The following is a 13,825-nucleotide window of genomic DNA, read 5'->3' as shown; positions in this document are numbered from 1 at the left end:
AAGTGCCATCAACAACAATCTTATCCACTGCAAGCTTCATATCAGCAGCCATATAGCATTTATCTGTATCTTTATGCTTACAGATGGCTTGAAATTTCACACCATTTTAATTGGATCATGTGAATTCACTGTAACAAAAAAAGATTGTAAAAAACATACCTGAAACAAAGGAATACTTTGGAGACATCATATTTTTGGAGAAATGAATCCTAATTTAGGTTAATAACTTTTCTTCCCTGTTGCATTGTTGCCCAGTGCACAAATTTTATATTTGGCATTCTATGCACACTTTTGTGTTGACCAATTATGCATTAATTTTTCATCCAGTTAATTTTTTTGCTGATCAAGGTAAATGTAGTTAATTTACTTAATATTTTTTGTTGTTAATTGATTTTTTTGTTACCTGGAGCCTTTGCTAATTGAGGTTCTACTGTAAATGAATTTTTAGGGGTGTCCCTTACTACCCCAGCCTCCCAGGCCCGGTGGCATAGTGGCAAAGCAGAGTTTTTTTTAGACTTTCCCTCAAGTTCATTTTTGAGTCCTATAAGTAGACCAGAAAAGTATCATGGACACCAGCACTATCATATTTAATAAATTGATTAAAATCTTGAGTGAATTAGGAAATTAAAAATGAACTGATTCTAAAAAATCTCTAGTTTGTCACTATGCCCAGCAGGCATGGGGGTGTCCCTTATTACCCTATCTTGCGGAAATGGCCACCATTTTTTTGGGATGAGATAAGCAATCACATTCACGTTTTTGAGCCAACACCTGTGTGCAACTTTTCTGCANGGGGTGTCCCTTATTACCCTATCTTGCGGAAATGGCCACCATTTTTTTGGGATGAGATAAGCAATCACATTCACGTTTTTGAGCCAACACCTGTGTGCAACTTTTCTGCAAGTAAACTTTTTAATACGGTGAATATATTTTTTTTTGTTACAGACCTTAGCAGAGGCCAGTCTGCCAGAGGTAGGTACTCTTCCAAAATCTCACTTTTTAAATTTTTTTCACTGAGCAAGGTAAATATAATCAAAATTCTTTGTTGTTAATTGATTTTTTTTGTTACCTGGAGCCTTTGCTAATTGAACCTATTGAGGTTCTACTGTAAATGAATTTTTAAGGGTGTCCCTTACTACCCCGGGCCCAGTGGGCATGGGGTGTCCCTTATTACCCTATCTTGCAGAAATGGCCGCCATTTTTTTGGGATGAGATAAGCAATCACATTCACGTTTTTGAGCCAACACCTGTGTGCAACTTTTCTGCAGTAAACTTTTTTAATATGGTGAATATATTTTTTTTACTACAGACCTTAGCAGAGGCCAGTCTGCCAGAGGTAGGTACTCTTCCAAAATCTCACTTTTTACATTTTTCAAGTGATTTTTTAAAGGTAGTAAATGTATGATTTCTTAACTTGCTTTATGCTATATAGACGGTAAAAATGTTGAACTTTATGCCACCATTTTTTGTTTTGCAATATTTTGATTAGTTTAGCTGCTAGGCCTACATTTCTACAAGTACAAAATGTGGGATGACTGTCCCGATTTACACTGCCCAGTGCCCATCCCTTCTTACCCTGTTTGATGCTGATTGGTATATTAATATATTATTTATGATAATACTGGTATCAATAATACTTTACTGGTCTACTTATTAGTTATAGGACTCAAAAACAAACTGAATTACTGAAGGAAGTCTAAAAAAAAGTTTGCTTTGACACTATGGCGTATGTTCATAATTTCATGGAATAATAGTTGCATACAACGATAGTCAATATTTTTCCAAGTTCCGATTGAACCAAAATACCGTAAAATGGGGTAACTTTGACCGGCGGGGTAACTTTGACCACTTTTCATTTTTTTAACAAAACCCCCCAAAACTCAAAAACAATTCAACATAGAAAAATTTTGTCAATGGCCATCAAAGGCCTAATACTGAGGCTACGTAACACAATAGAAAGATTTAAAAAGTTTGCATATCTAATTCCCTACTTTAGTGTTTAGAAAAAAGTTAAAAGAAAACTTGCCCCTATCCTTTTGGGATTGTAACATAAACTCAGTTAAATGCCCAAAGCAACAAAGTCAAGTCCTTGCTTGATTGATTTGATGATGGTTTGAAGGCATAGAACTTGATAGAAGTCACGAGTCACGACTCGTGCCACTCATGCGCGGACAGTCAGAGTGTCAGACCGCTTGTAACACCTGGATTCAGCAATTATTATTTAATTAAAGTCTTAATCTTCTCACTTCAGTTTCTTTCCTTCTTTCTCAGCTGGTGCTTGTTCTCCAGGTTGTCGGCAGTCTCACGATGTGAAGCGATGAGAGCATGGGAGGCAAATTGTCGTTAGAATCAGTGCTCTTCACTAGCTATAAGGTAGCTAGACAACTAGTTTGTGTGAGATAAGTAGCAGTTGCTCGCACTATGGAGTGCTGAATTTGTCTGGGGTAATTGCCTCCGCCAAGAAGCACACGTGCACACGTACAGACATGCGAGGAACTCCCAGGGCATTGATGATCCTCGTTTACTACAAATATTTGGAGCACGCAAAGGTCCCATATGTGATTACACAGCGCTGTAAACCCCTGACAGAAGGGAAATCATTTTTTAGATTACAGCTCTGAGTCTTTTCTTTTACGAGGACACAATGAAGACAAAAGATCTGCAGGTTACATAAATGAATTTTGGCGCATTCATCAAGTACCTCGCGCAACTCTTTCTTTCTTTCTAATTTATTCTTATAGGAGCACTGGAAGCTAGTCCATAAAGCCCCTTGCCTAAACTGGGTTTAATTGGTACCTAACATATAATATAGCACGTATGATTGCTCTACTCATGTATTCTCTGAACGTCTTCACTGATTTATATTAGTTCTCAATTAGAATTAATAACTCAAGTCTTTTATATATTTGTCCATCTGTGTGTTAGAAACCTAGCCACACAAATATAATTTGCTGGGGAAAATCAGCCGTGTATCCAGTATACTTATATATATTGTCCGATTATTGCTGGGAATTTTTATTATAAATGCTGGAATTCGGTTAAACGAATACATTAAGAGAGGAGAGTTAGATTTAAAATAAAAGATATGATGTCTACTTTGGTTAGTGTGAACTTAATTTAAATATAGAAAGTTCAAATTTCTTTCAAATTTTAAGACAAGCGACAGTTCTGTGCTGGATGAGGGATCGATCGGGCGTTTCATAGATTATTGTGATTTTGGTTCTATTTATTTTCTGGACTCGGGATGACCAGATTGATATTTTGCAGAAAAAATCTATCGGGGACAATGCCGCAAAAACCTTTTAGAATTTGAGGAGCTTCCAGTTATTGAATAATTTGTTAAAATGATGCATTAATAGACATTGTAATTAAATGTAATTAAATCTGCTCGCTTCAGACCAGAAAAAATAACAGCTTAGATAAGGCTTGAAGTTAGGATAAAATGAGGTGCATTCAGTCTTAGAAAACACGATGATGCTTAGTACATTCTGTACCTGATCTCAGTACACTCTGTACCTGATCTCAGTACACTCTGTACCTGATCTCAGTACATGGAAATTTTACATCAGATAATTTTTTATGATTAAAATCTATGTATGTAAATGATGCAAAGCTCCGTAACTTGCAATAGAAATAAAAGAAACTGAAATATTATTTAACCTATGCACGAGCGGAACGTCTGTAAGATTTTTTATGACAAATTTCACTGAAATACCTGCAGTTGCTTATAAGATATTTTTTCTTGACGTAGCCAGATTGACTGCGGATAAATCCGGTGGTCATTTGAGACGAGAAGTGATCAGATTGAATAAAATAAACATTTTATTCAATCTGGTCACGTTTCACGTTTTTTTATCTATATTTTGTGTTTTATCGAAAGCAACTTATAGGAAGCAATTCATAATTAATAGAAGCGTGATTGATTTCAAAGGTAAACTTCGATGTAACCCATCCTCTCGAGATACGATGAAATGCGATAATAAAAGAAAGATGTTTCTGGGCAAAATATTGTAACTGTTGGAAAAGTTAAAAGAAAGTTTGTCCATTCTCCATGTAAGGAAAATATTCCAAGGCTATTTAAAATAGCAAGCAATAATTTGTAAACGCATATAATTCCTCTAGTGTAACAAATATTCCTCCTATATCCTATATAAATCATATTATATATGAATACGCCCCTTGGTAATTCTAAACCGTGTTGGCCACTTCTCTGAACTCATCAAGGGGCACCGGCATCCTTCCATCAATAATCAACCGACCTGAAATAAAGTAGAAACATATTTAATAAATGTCGGTGAACCGCCGCGAGCATTGTCATATTTTTTTCAGTTTATTAAATTTTTACAAGTGCAAAAATTGTTACGATGCTCTATAGGCGGGGGCATTATTACAAAGAATTGTATATTTGCCGGCGAGTATGGAGAAAGAAATCGGCGAAATGGAATAAGTACCATCGCATTGAGATTAAGTTTTAAAATGTTATTATTTGTGGGAATGAAAATAAGGTCTTCTAATCAGGAACGAGGAGTGCGAACAGCAAGATTCTGGCAAATGAACGTCGTTTTTACATTCATTGCGAGAAAGAAAACAAGTCTCACTATTCTTCGGCTGCGGACAAAACAATTTGCACTTAAGGAAGAGCCAAAAGCAACACAAGTTCACTTCTGAGAACCATTGCTTATTCTCGAAGCTTAGATGCTGACAAACGTAAGCCGCTAGAATTGTCGCTCTACGTTGCATTTACCCTAAAAAACACAACATGGCATCAAGCACACCGCTGAACCTTATACATCAGTTACTTGACGACCTCCAAGCATTCTCTTCGCAAGCAATAATAAACTTAATTATAACTGTCCAGTTGATATGGCTGAGCCACTTAATATAAATTCATTAACGGGTCTGTTTGTATATCAGTTTAATCAATCATCTAATTATTCTCTCTTCGAAAAGAGTCTTTGTTACGAAAACAACTACGATTCGATACGATAAAAAATAACCTGTAATAATTTATTCTGTTCCTGTAGCGATACCTTCCATAATATCAAGTGGAATGTTACAATTTGTCATGACAATAAATTTGACCGACTTATTTGTGAATTTTATTTCTTGTAATAAATCATGCGATCCTGAGAGGTTGAAGATTTTTTTCGTCATAGAAGCGTATGAAATAATTTTTTTTAAACTTTTCGTAAATTTGAATCAACATAGAAACAATCCATGCTCAGAACGAACATGCATTATTTATTACTAGGTACAATCATTGTCTTAAGATGAGTGACCTCGTCAATTATTAATGCGAGGCCTGATTCGAATCTCAACTCTGGGTCGAGCTGCGGCTGTTGGAACGCGCGTTGACTGCACGAGTGTTGTTTCAAAGTCCGAGCCTGGCTCCCCTAGAGCTGTACATCCATCCTAACTGCATTATTAAAAGCATTTTGGAATAATAAGGCGGAACTGGATATTTCTGGATTCGTCACCATAGTCTTCCGGGAGTAGATTTGTATTTAAACTTTTAAAACAGAGTTTATTGAGTCACTGAGTTATTTCAGTCCTTATTTTTTGTACAGTGTTTGTTAATACTCAACGCGTTACGACAAAAAATATTTTTATGCATTGCAAAGATTTCGAATTATTTATATACTGTATTGTTCATATTTTAATAATGCATAGTGGCAACTTGATTCATTATTAGCAGAAAAAAATCAAATATACCTACGAACTAAATTTATAACTGATGAGGTCTGTGAGGTTGGGAGGAGCATAGCAATCTACAAGACTATATCACGGGTGTTACCAGGCACGTCAAACTGAGAAGAATAAATGGGAGAAAATTACGTTCAAGAATATTGTGCTGAAATTATTCTCATACTTATTATTTCTTGATAGTTTATGCGCAGTAGAGAGTTATCGTAAGCTGAAATTGATTAAGCTCGTAAAACAATAATTGTATTAGAAGTAAATAGAAAATACAGCTGTCTAGGAGGCAACGAAAGTTACAAACGACAGAAATTAAATGTATTATGTAGGTAATTATATTCACACACTGTTTTGTGACTAGAATAATTTGAATACCTGTACAAATCATATCATCACCCATCCATGTCTTAAGTTATGTAGAAGAATAATAATGCAAATAATTAGTCTCTGCACAATCAACCGGTCATTCTTTGGTTACGAGACCATGCAGCTAATGGCTGTTCACTGGCCATTTTACAAGACTTCTCTTTAACTTCACTTCTTGTTTGTTTGTCTGTCTGTCTGTCTGTCTGCTGCAAATCTCATAATCGATATTTAACACACTTCTACATGTCCAATCGATCTGAAATTTTGCACACTCGCGTAAAGTTGAAGACAATGCATGAATCAATTTACAGAATAAATAATTTCATAAATTATAATTTTTTTTCATCATTAAAAAAAATAAAAAATAATTTCGTCTGCTACAAATCTTATAATCCATATATGACACAATTTGACCTGTCCAATTGATCTGAAAATTTGCACAATTGCATAAAATCAGAGACAATGCATGAATCAATTGACAGAATAAATAATTTTGAAAATTTACAAAATTTTGATACTGTAAACTGGGGTAACTTAGACTCCCGGGGTAACTTAGACCACTTTTCGTTTTTTTTAACAAAAACCCCCAAAACTCAAAAACGAATTAACATAGAAAAATTTTGTCAATGGCCATCAAAGGCCTAATACTGAGGCTACGTAACACAATAGAAAAATTTAAAAAATTTGCATATCTAATAGGTTAAAAAATTAAAAATGTGACCCACNTACTGGCTTAGTGGCAGTCATTACTGGCTTAGTGGCAGTTATAACTGGCTTAGTGGCAGTCATTACTGGTTTAGTGGCGGTCAGTTCTGGCTTAGTGGCAGTCATTACTGGCTTAGTGGCAGTCATTACTGACTTAGTGGCAGTCATTACTGGCTTAGTGATAGTCAGTACTGGCTTAGCGGCAGTCAATACTGGCTCAGTGGCAGTCATTACTGGCTTAGTGGCAGTCATTACTGGCTTAGTGGCGGTCAGAACTGGCTTAGTGGGAAGCTTTCTGGCTTAGTGGCATTACTGGCTTAGTGGCAGTCATTACCGGCTCGTGCACAAGGGCTTATTATCATGAAAGGTAACGTATAGGACAAAGAATTTCAATTTATCCAATTTCGGCAATTACTGGCTTAGTGGCAATTCTTATTGGCTTGGAGGTAAACCTTACTGGCTTAGTGGGAGGGTTACTGGCTTAGTGGCATTACTGGCTTAGTGGCAGTCCTTACTGGCTTAGTGCCAGTCATTACTAGCTTAGTGGCATTTTTGGCTTAGTGGCAGTCATTATTAGCTTAGTGGCATGACTGGCTTAGTGGCAGTAATTACTGGCGTAGTGGGAGGCTTACTAGCTTAGTGGCAGTCCTTACTGGCCCAATGGCAGTCATTACTTGCTTAGTGGCAGTCCTTACTGGCTAAGTGGCAGTCATTACTGGCTTAGTGGCAGTCTTTACTGACTTAGTGGCAGTCATTACTGGCTTAGTGATAGTCAGTACTGGCTTAGCGGCAGTCATTACTGGCTTAGTGGCAGTCATTACTGGCTTAGTGGCAGTCATTACTGGCGTAGTGGGAGGCTTACTAGCTTAGTGGCAGTCCTTACTGGCTTAATGGCAGTCATTACTGGCTTAGTGGCAGTCATTACTGGCTTAATGGCAGTCATTACTGGCTTAGTGGCAGTAATTACTGGCTTAGTGGCAGTCATTACTGGCTCGTGCACAAGGGCTTATAATCATGAAAGGTAACGTATAGGACAAAGAATTTCAATTTCGGCTTAATTATTTCAACTGCATCCTGTGCATTATTATTTTTATAACTAAATTTGAAGGGCAGGGTGGCCCAGTGGTTAAGGTTCAGAGTACCAAGATTGGCGCAGAGAGGCGCGGGTCCGATCCCAGCTCTGTGCGCCAGTTTCTGGTCAGAATCGGCAAGGAGGCCGGGCGGTTAAGCACAGCAAAATTTGAATCAGTGAGTTGTAAGTTTGAGACCGCAACAAGCTGTGGATGTTCTGCGATGTTAAGAATCAGCGACAGGCCTATGGCCTAATAAACGCTGAAACCGCTATTATTATCACTATTATTATGTGTTAAGAATGAAATTCATGTTAGAGCTGATATGATAATGAAAAAAAAAACGTCGCACCTAGAGAACAGAAAATTACGACCAAATAAGGAGACACGCAATCTCAGTTTCTTCCTTTTCCGCTTTGGAAAAACCACAATAAATTCGATTCACTCTGACTCACATGAACAACAGTAAAAAAGGTCTTAGTTTTCCCAATGATTAGATATTATAAATTTATGCCCAGGGTGATCTTATAAACAGCTTACATATAAATCTCTAACTTATGTACAAATTAAGAAAACGTACAAACTTGTATTCACTTGTAGTATATTCGTATATATGTATTCGCGTTTAGTGTAATATATTCACCACTGATGCGTAGAGCTTGTTTACCGGAAGAGAAGCGACAACAGCTCTGGCACTACGTCCGGCGTATCCGCGCTTTAGATTACCTTACCCGGGCACCGGCACAGTTCATCGATAATCCCAGAAGGATGATGACGAATGATGCCGCGACTTCCTGAAATTCGTCACTAACCAGCGACTACCGGGCATTTCCTGACACGGGCCCGAATTAGGAGGTATGTAATATATATACAAGGACAACTTTTACGACAAACTCTAAAGTGCTGAAATATTTTTTTGAAAATGTTATATCTAAATTTATTAATATGGTACCACTAATTTGTGCCTGTAAAATATAAAATTGTAATGTTAAAAGTTAGGGAAAGAAGTTGAAAATACTGTAAAAATCGTGTGTGTATATGAAATGACCAATACTGTTTTTCGTTTGTGAAACGTCTTTCCTTGTGCGTGTTTTCTACAGCGGAGTAGTAGTTCAGACACAGCTCTTTATCCAACTCAGGTTCTTCATAAGTCCTACCCGCGACACGCAACTTGAATACAATTCCACGAGCCATGCAACCCAAAGATGAGGATTGTCCAGTTTCTCTGATTTTTAGGATCTTATCTATAAATTTTAACTAAACTTACACCCTTGTGAACAAGATTTAAGCAGATCTTTCTGCATCGAACTTGTGGCCAGACTCTAGAATCAGTCTGGATATGCCATGCGCTGCACGCCCCATCCCCGCGTGACGTGGCCACTGATGAGATAACGCTTCAATTTCACCCTAGCACGCCTCGTGAAAATTAATAACCGATATCTCGATGAAAGTTGATCATTAATACGTTTTAAGATCAACACAAGTCTCAAATATCATCTTTTCATTAACACCACACGAGAAAATCGTTTCAAACAGATCGTAATTTATACATTTACAAGACTGCTGAGACCATGCAGGCTCGGCGAGCGACTATGCACTGCATACCAAGTGTTACATTTGACGTCTGTGGTACTGTGAGTCACTGCTTATCTCAGCACGAAGCCTTATTCTTAGAGGTATAGATTTAAGATTTAATTGTCACATATACCTGAATAACGCTGCGTGTGCGGCATCAAAGACGGCTTGGTGATAATTTAAGTGTAAGATGCTGTGAAATAAGTAGAGTCTCATACATCTTCCAGCCAATTGCCATCCAAGCTCTGAACTAAGATAGCCAATGGCATCCCTTAAGCTAGAATTTACGTTCGATGTTGAACTTACCACCACCATGAGTGTGTTTGAGTTTGCTGATTAACATGACAAGGTTTGCAGACCCAGCTCTAACATGGAAAGTCTGCTTCAGCGCCGGTATGAACGTTCCGGTACCATGAAAACTATCGAATTTTTACAATAGGACAACAAAAAATTGGCGAAACCATATTTTGAAATAGTTTATACGTTTTACTGTCATTTTTATTTATTTATTATATTTGCTGTACATAATAGCCATTTTCAAACAGTTACTAGATCGAACGCATGTTCGGCAATTGAACTTCTGTGTGTGTTATTATACCATTGTCATCTCACCTCATCCCGCAGGTCCTTCTGCAGTCCTGCAATTGACCGTAACGCGTTATTACTTTTGTTTTTAGCATTAAATATTAATCGCAAATTCTCATAAGAGAACAGAAGAAGTTCCTATTGGGTGCCGCTATAGTAACGAAAAGAAGCTCTTACCAGAGAAGCTGACCATACCCTGCAGCTCGAGTGCAAACTTTCCGCATCGTTGAGCATATTGGGCGTTTTTGGGAAGCAAAAAATCGATGCTTAAGAAAATGCTTCATGAGGTCTAGTCAGGAAAACATTTACCCAAACACAAAAAAGTCAAATAAAAAAGCTGCAATCTTGTTCCTGAAAATACATAAACATTACATTTCACAAAGCGCGTATTTGGACAAAAATAGCATAACTTGATTGTCCATAACATATTAATATGAACAACATGGTTGCAACAGTCGTCCCGCGTTTAAAGTAGCTTCTCGCATTTGATGAAAGTCCTGATTAAAAATGGTCCACGATGTCTTGCGATTCGATGCCAGTAGAAGTTCTTAATTAATATCTTCAATTCACCATTGCTCGAAAACAAGAAACATCGGAACAAACTTTGAACATGTCGACAATGAGTAGAAATTTTGTAAGCATATATAGAAGCTCAAGTTAATAAAGCCAGTGAACGACTTGGACTGATCAGACGCTCTTACGAGTACATAGATGCTGAAGCGATAAAACTGTGGTTTGTCGCTGTCGTGAGTCCGAACCTAGAGTTTGGAAACGCCGTGTGGTCACCAAAACTTGAAAAGGGCGAAAACTCAGTCGAGAGTGTTCAAAGACGTGCAACAATTAAGGATAATTCCGGGGTTGAAAGGCAAGCCTTATGAAAAGGGTTAAAGATTATGAAGCTTCCAAGCCTCTGTTATCGACGTCTGCGTGGCGACCTTATTGAATTATACAAGTATACCAACGGTTTATACAAGGTCCCAGAAGGATTATTAGAACTTGAAATAAGAACCAACACCAGGGGCCACGGCTAAAAACTAAAAAAACTGCGTTGTAACACATCCATGCGACATCATTTCTTCTCGCTTCGAGTCACCGACATGTTGAACGGCATCCCTGATAGCATCGTTGTCGCTCCGAGTATGAACGCCTTCAAGAACAGACTAGAAGAAGCTATGCAGGAGCATATGTTCAGTCTTAAAAAGCCTAGGCAATAAGTCCAGCAGCTATCTCAAACAATCGTCAGTTACGGAAAGATCGGGTTCAAATTAAAGGCCGGATCTCTTGTGGAATCAAGTCACGAAAAGTACAAGAATCGGCAACAGGCCATGGGCCTATTTATTCAGTGCCGACACTTCTATTCTATTTTATGTGAATCGAAATGTACGCTCGTCTACGCATAACAATATCATAGAAATATATGAAAACGTTGGACTACCCATGCATACATTGCGGTAGTGAAGACTTACTTGCCAAGGAGGAAGGCTCTATTCAATTAACTCACCTTATGATTAGTTCGGGACTTCCTAGTCCCTGGTCACGCTGATGCGCCGCCTTCTGAGGTGTTGTGCAGGATAAATACCGATGAATCGACTCATATTATTTAATTAAGTGTAGTTAATTTGCTGTACCCGTATAATCAACTCGCAATGATAAAAAAATACAAATCCAAACATAAATAACGAAAAAATCGGATTCGCTCTAAGATGAGAACCAACTGAAGTGCATGAGGGTGCAGCCGTATAGGGCTGACCAGTATAAAGAAGCACGCTCAATAAATATACGTGGTTAGTGGAGCATAAGCAAAGTATAATCTATTTAATTGAACGTTCAAGGTACAACAATTAAGATATAAGGAATAACAAGCAGAATAGAATCATAATTAAAGCAGGGTATTATTGGTCTCTTCTGTTGACTGTGAGAGGCCGTGAACAATTTATATTAATGAAATTCTCACGGAAATAAGCTGCGATACATGAAGAATAAGTGTATTAAATTAAGGCATAGGTATATATTCTCTTACAGTGTTATATGGAGTATACTCTTTTAATCAGCAATAATGATTATAAAATTTTGTTGAAAACTTATGGAGTGGCCTCTTTGATACCTTAATAAAGACGGCTAAATTTGGTTCGAAGATATATTGTAAGAAGTGTTCTCTCTAATACACCGATAACGATAACTAAATTCGGTTTGAAGTCGTATTGTATGAAGTGTTCCCTCTAATACACCATAACGATAACTAAATTCGGCTTGAAGAGGTATTTTATGAAGTGTTCTCTTCTATATACCGATAACGAAAGCTAAGTTCGGTTTGAAGACGTATTGTATGAAGTGTTCTCTTCTATATATCGATAACGAAAGCTAAGTTCGGTTTGAAGACGTATTGTATGAAGTGTTCTCTTCTATATACCGATATCGAAAGCTAAGTTCGGTTTGAAGACGTATTGTATATGATATGTGACTTTTTAATACACCGAAAACGACTGCTAAGTTTGGCTTGGAGACGTACTGTATGGAGTGCACCTTTTAATACGCCGATAACGATGGCTAAGTTTGGCTTGGAGACGTACTGTATGGAGTGCACTTTTTAATACGCCGATAACGATGGCTAAGTTTGTTAATCTCAATGCTGAAGGTGCTTTGCAGTGACGCAGAGGAGCGTCAAAATAAGTTGTAACGCGTCATCAAAAGTGACCCTTGGACGCTGCGTGATCTTACTCAGAATGTCGGTAGGATACGCAAGAATTTCCTGCTGCTTGTTGGAAGATGAAAAGTTGATCGGGCGGAAGGATACGACAGTTGGAAGGTGGATGCGTTGGTCCCAAGGTCGCTACGCGTCTCCGGCGTGCACGTGCTCAGCAGCGGCTTGAATTTCCCGCCTACTTTTATTGAAGGCTGCCAGTCACAATGCAGAAGTTCTCAAGACTTTTTCACATTGTTACTCTGTTTAACATGCCACCATGAACACGATAGCCCGTTAAAAATAAGTACTTTATATGGATAGAAAACACTCGCATACCTCACTAATATCTAAAAAATGGATAAATTAGCGCAGGAGTAATTCTCTTGGGTAATAAATTACTCCAGCGTCCAGGTGTAAGTCTCTGAAGTAATAAGCTACCCCCAAGCGATAATTTACTCCAGTTTCAGAAGCATTGCCGTCCCCAAGAGGATGCAGTATCAGCGGCAGCTGCTCAACGCGTAGGACAATTTAAGGCGTTATGAATTTCTTTTCGTATTGTCACGAGATACGAGAATTTCGTATAATTTTTTCGTATTATTACAGACGTGATATTCGTCCACAGCAATTCGGTCTGGATTAAACTTCTGCGAGGATCTGATAACTCACGCCAACCTTTCGATATTCATGGCATTTATTTAAAATATATTGAATTGCCATTTATTCGGTTCATCGAGTCTGCGTTTCTTAACTTGAATGTCGTCAAGGTTTTTGATTGAAGCCAACTCGGTTGGCATCTGTGCTTGTATTGGGGCAGGTAATTACATTACATGTCCGACAAAATTATGGCATTCAAACATCAACAAAAAGTATCGCAAGTTTTAAATTGCGAAGTAATATTTCGATTACTTTCTGTTATGTGGCCACAACTTACCTCGTCCATAACTAAGGGGCACAAACTTAGGCACATGCGTCGTTTGCCCACGAAGCATCGGGCGTGCGAAGCGGCCTTACAGTTGGTGCAAAAGTAAGGAAAGGAAAAACTTTATTTAGTTAAAGCGTACTCAATAAAATGACATAAACAAACACTATTCTAATGTAAATTTACATGGGAAATACAAATATCATGTCAAAACAACAATATCAT

The sequence above is a fragment of the Hyalella azteca genome, unplaced genomic scaffold, assembly GCF_000764305.2.
Source record: "Hyalella azteca isolate HAZT.00-mixed unplaced genomic scaffold, Hazt_2.0.2 contig11738, whole genome shotgun sequence".
Taxonomy (NCBI): Eukaryota; Metazoa; Arthropoda; class Malacostraca; order Amphipoda; family Hyalellidae; genus Hyalella; species Hyalella azteca.
Note: the sequence above shows the minus strand (reverse complement) of the source record.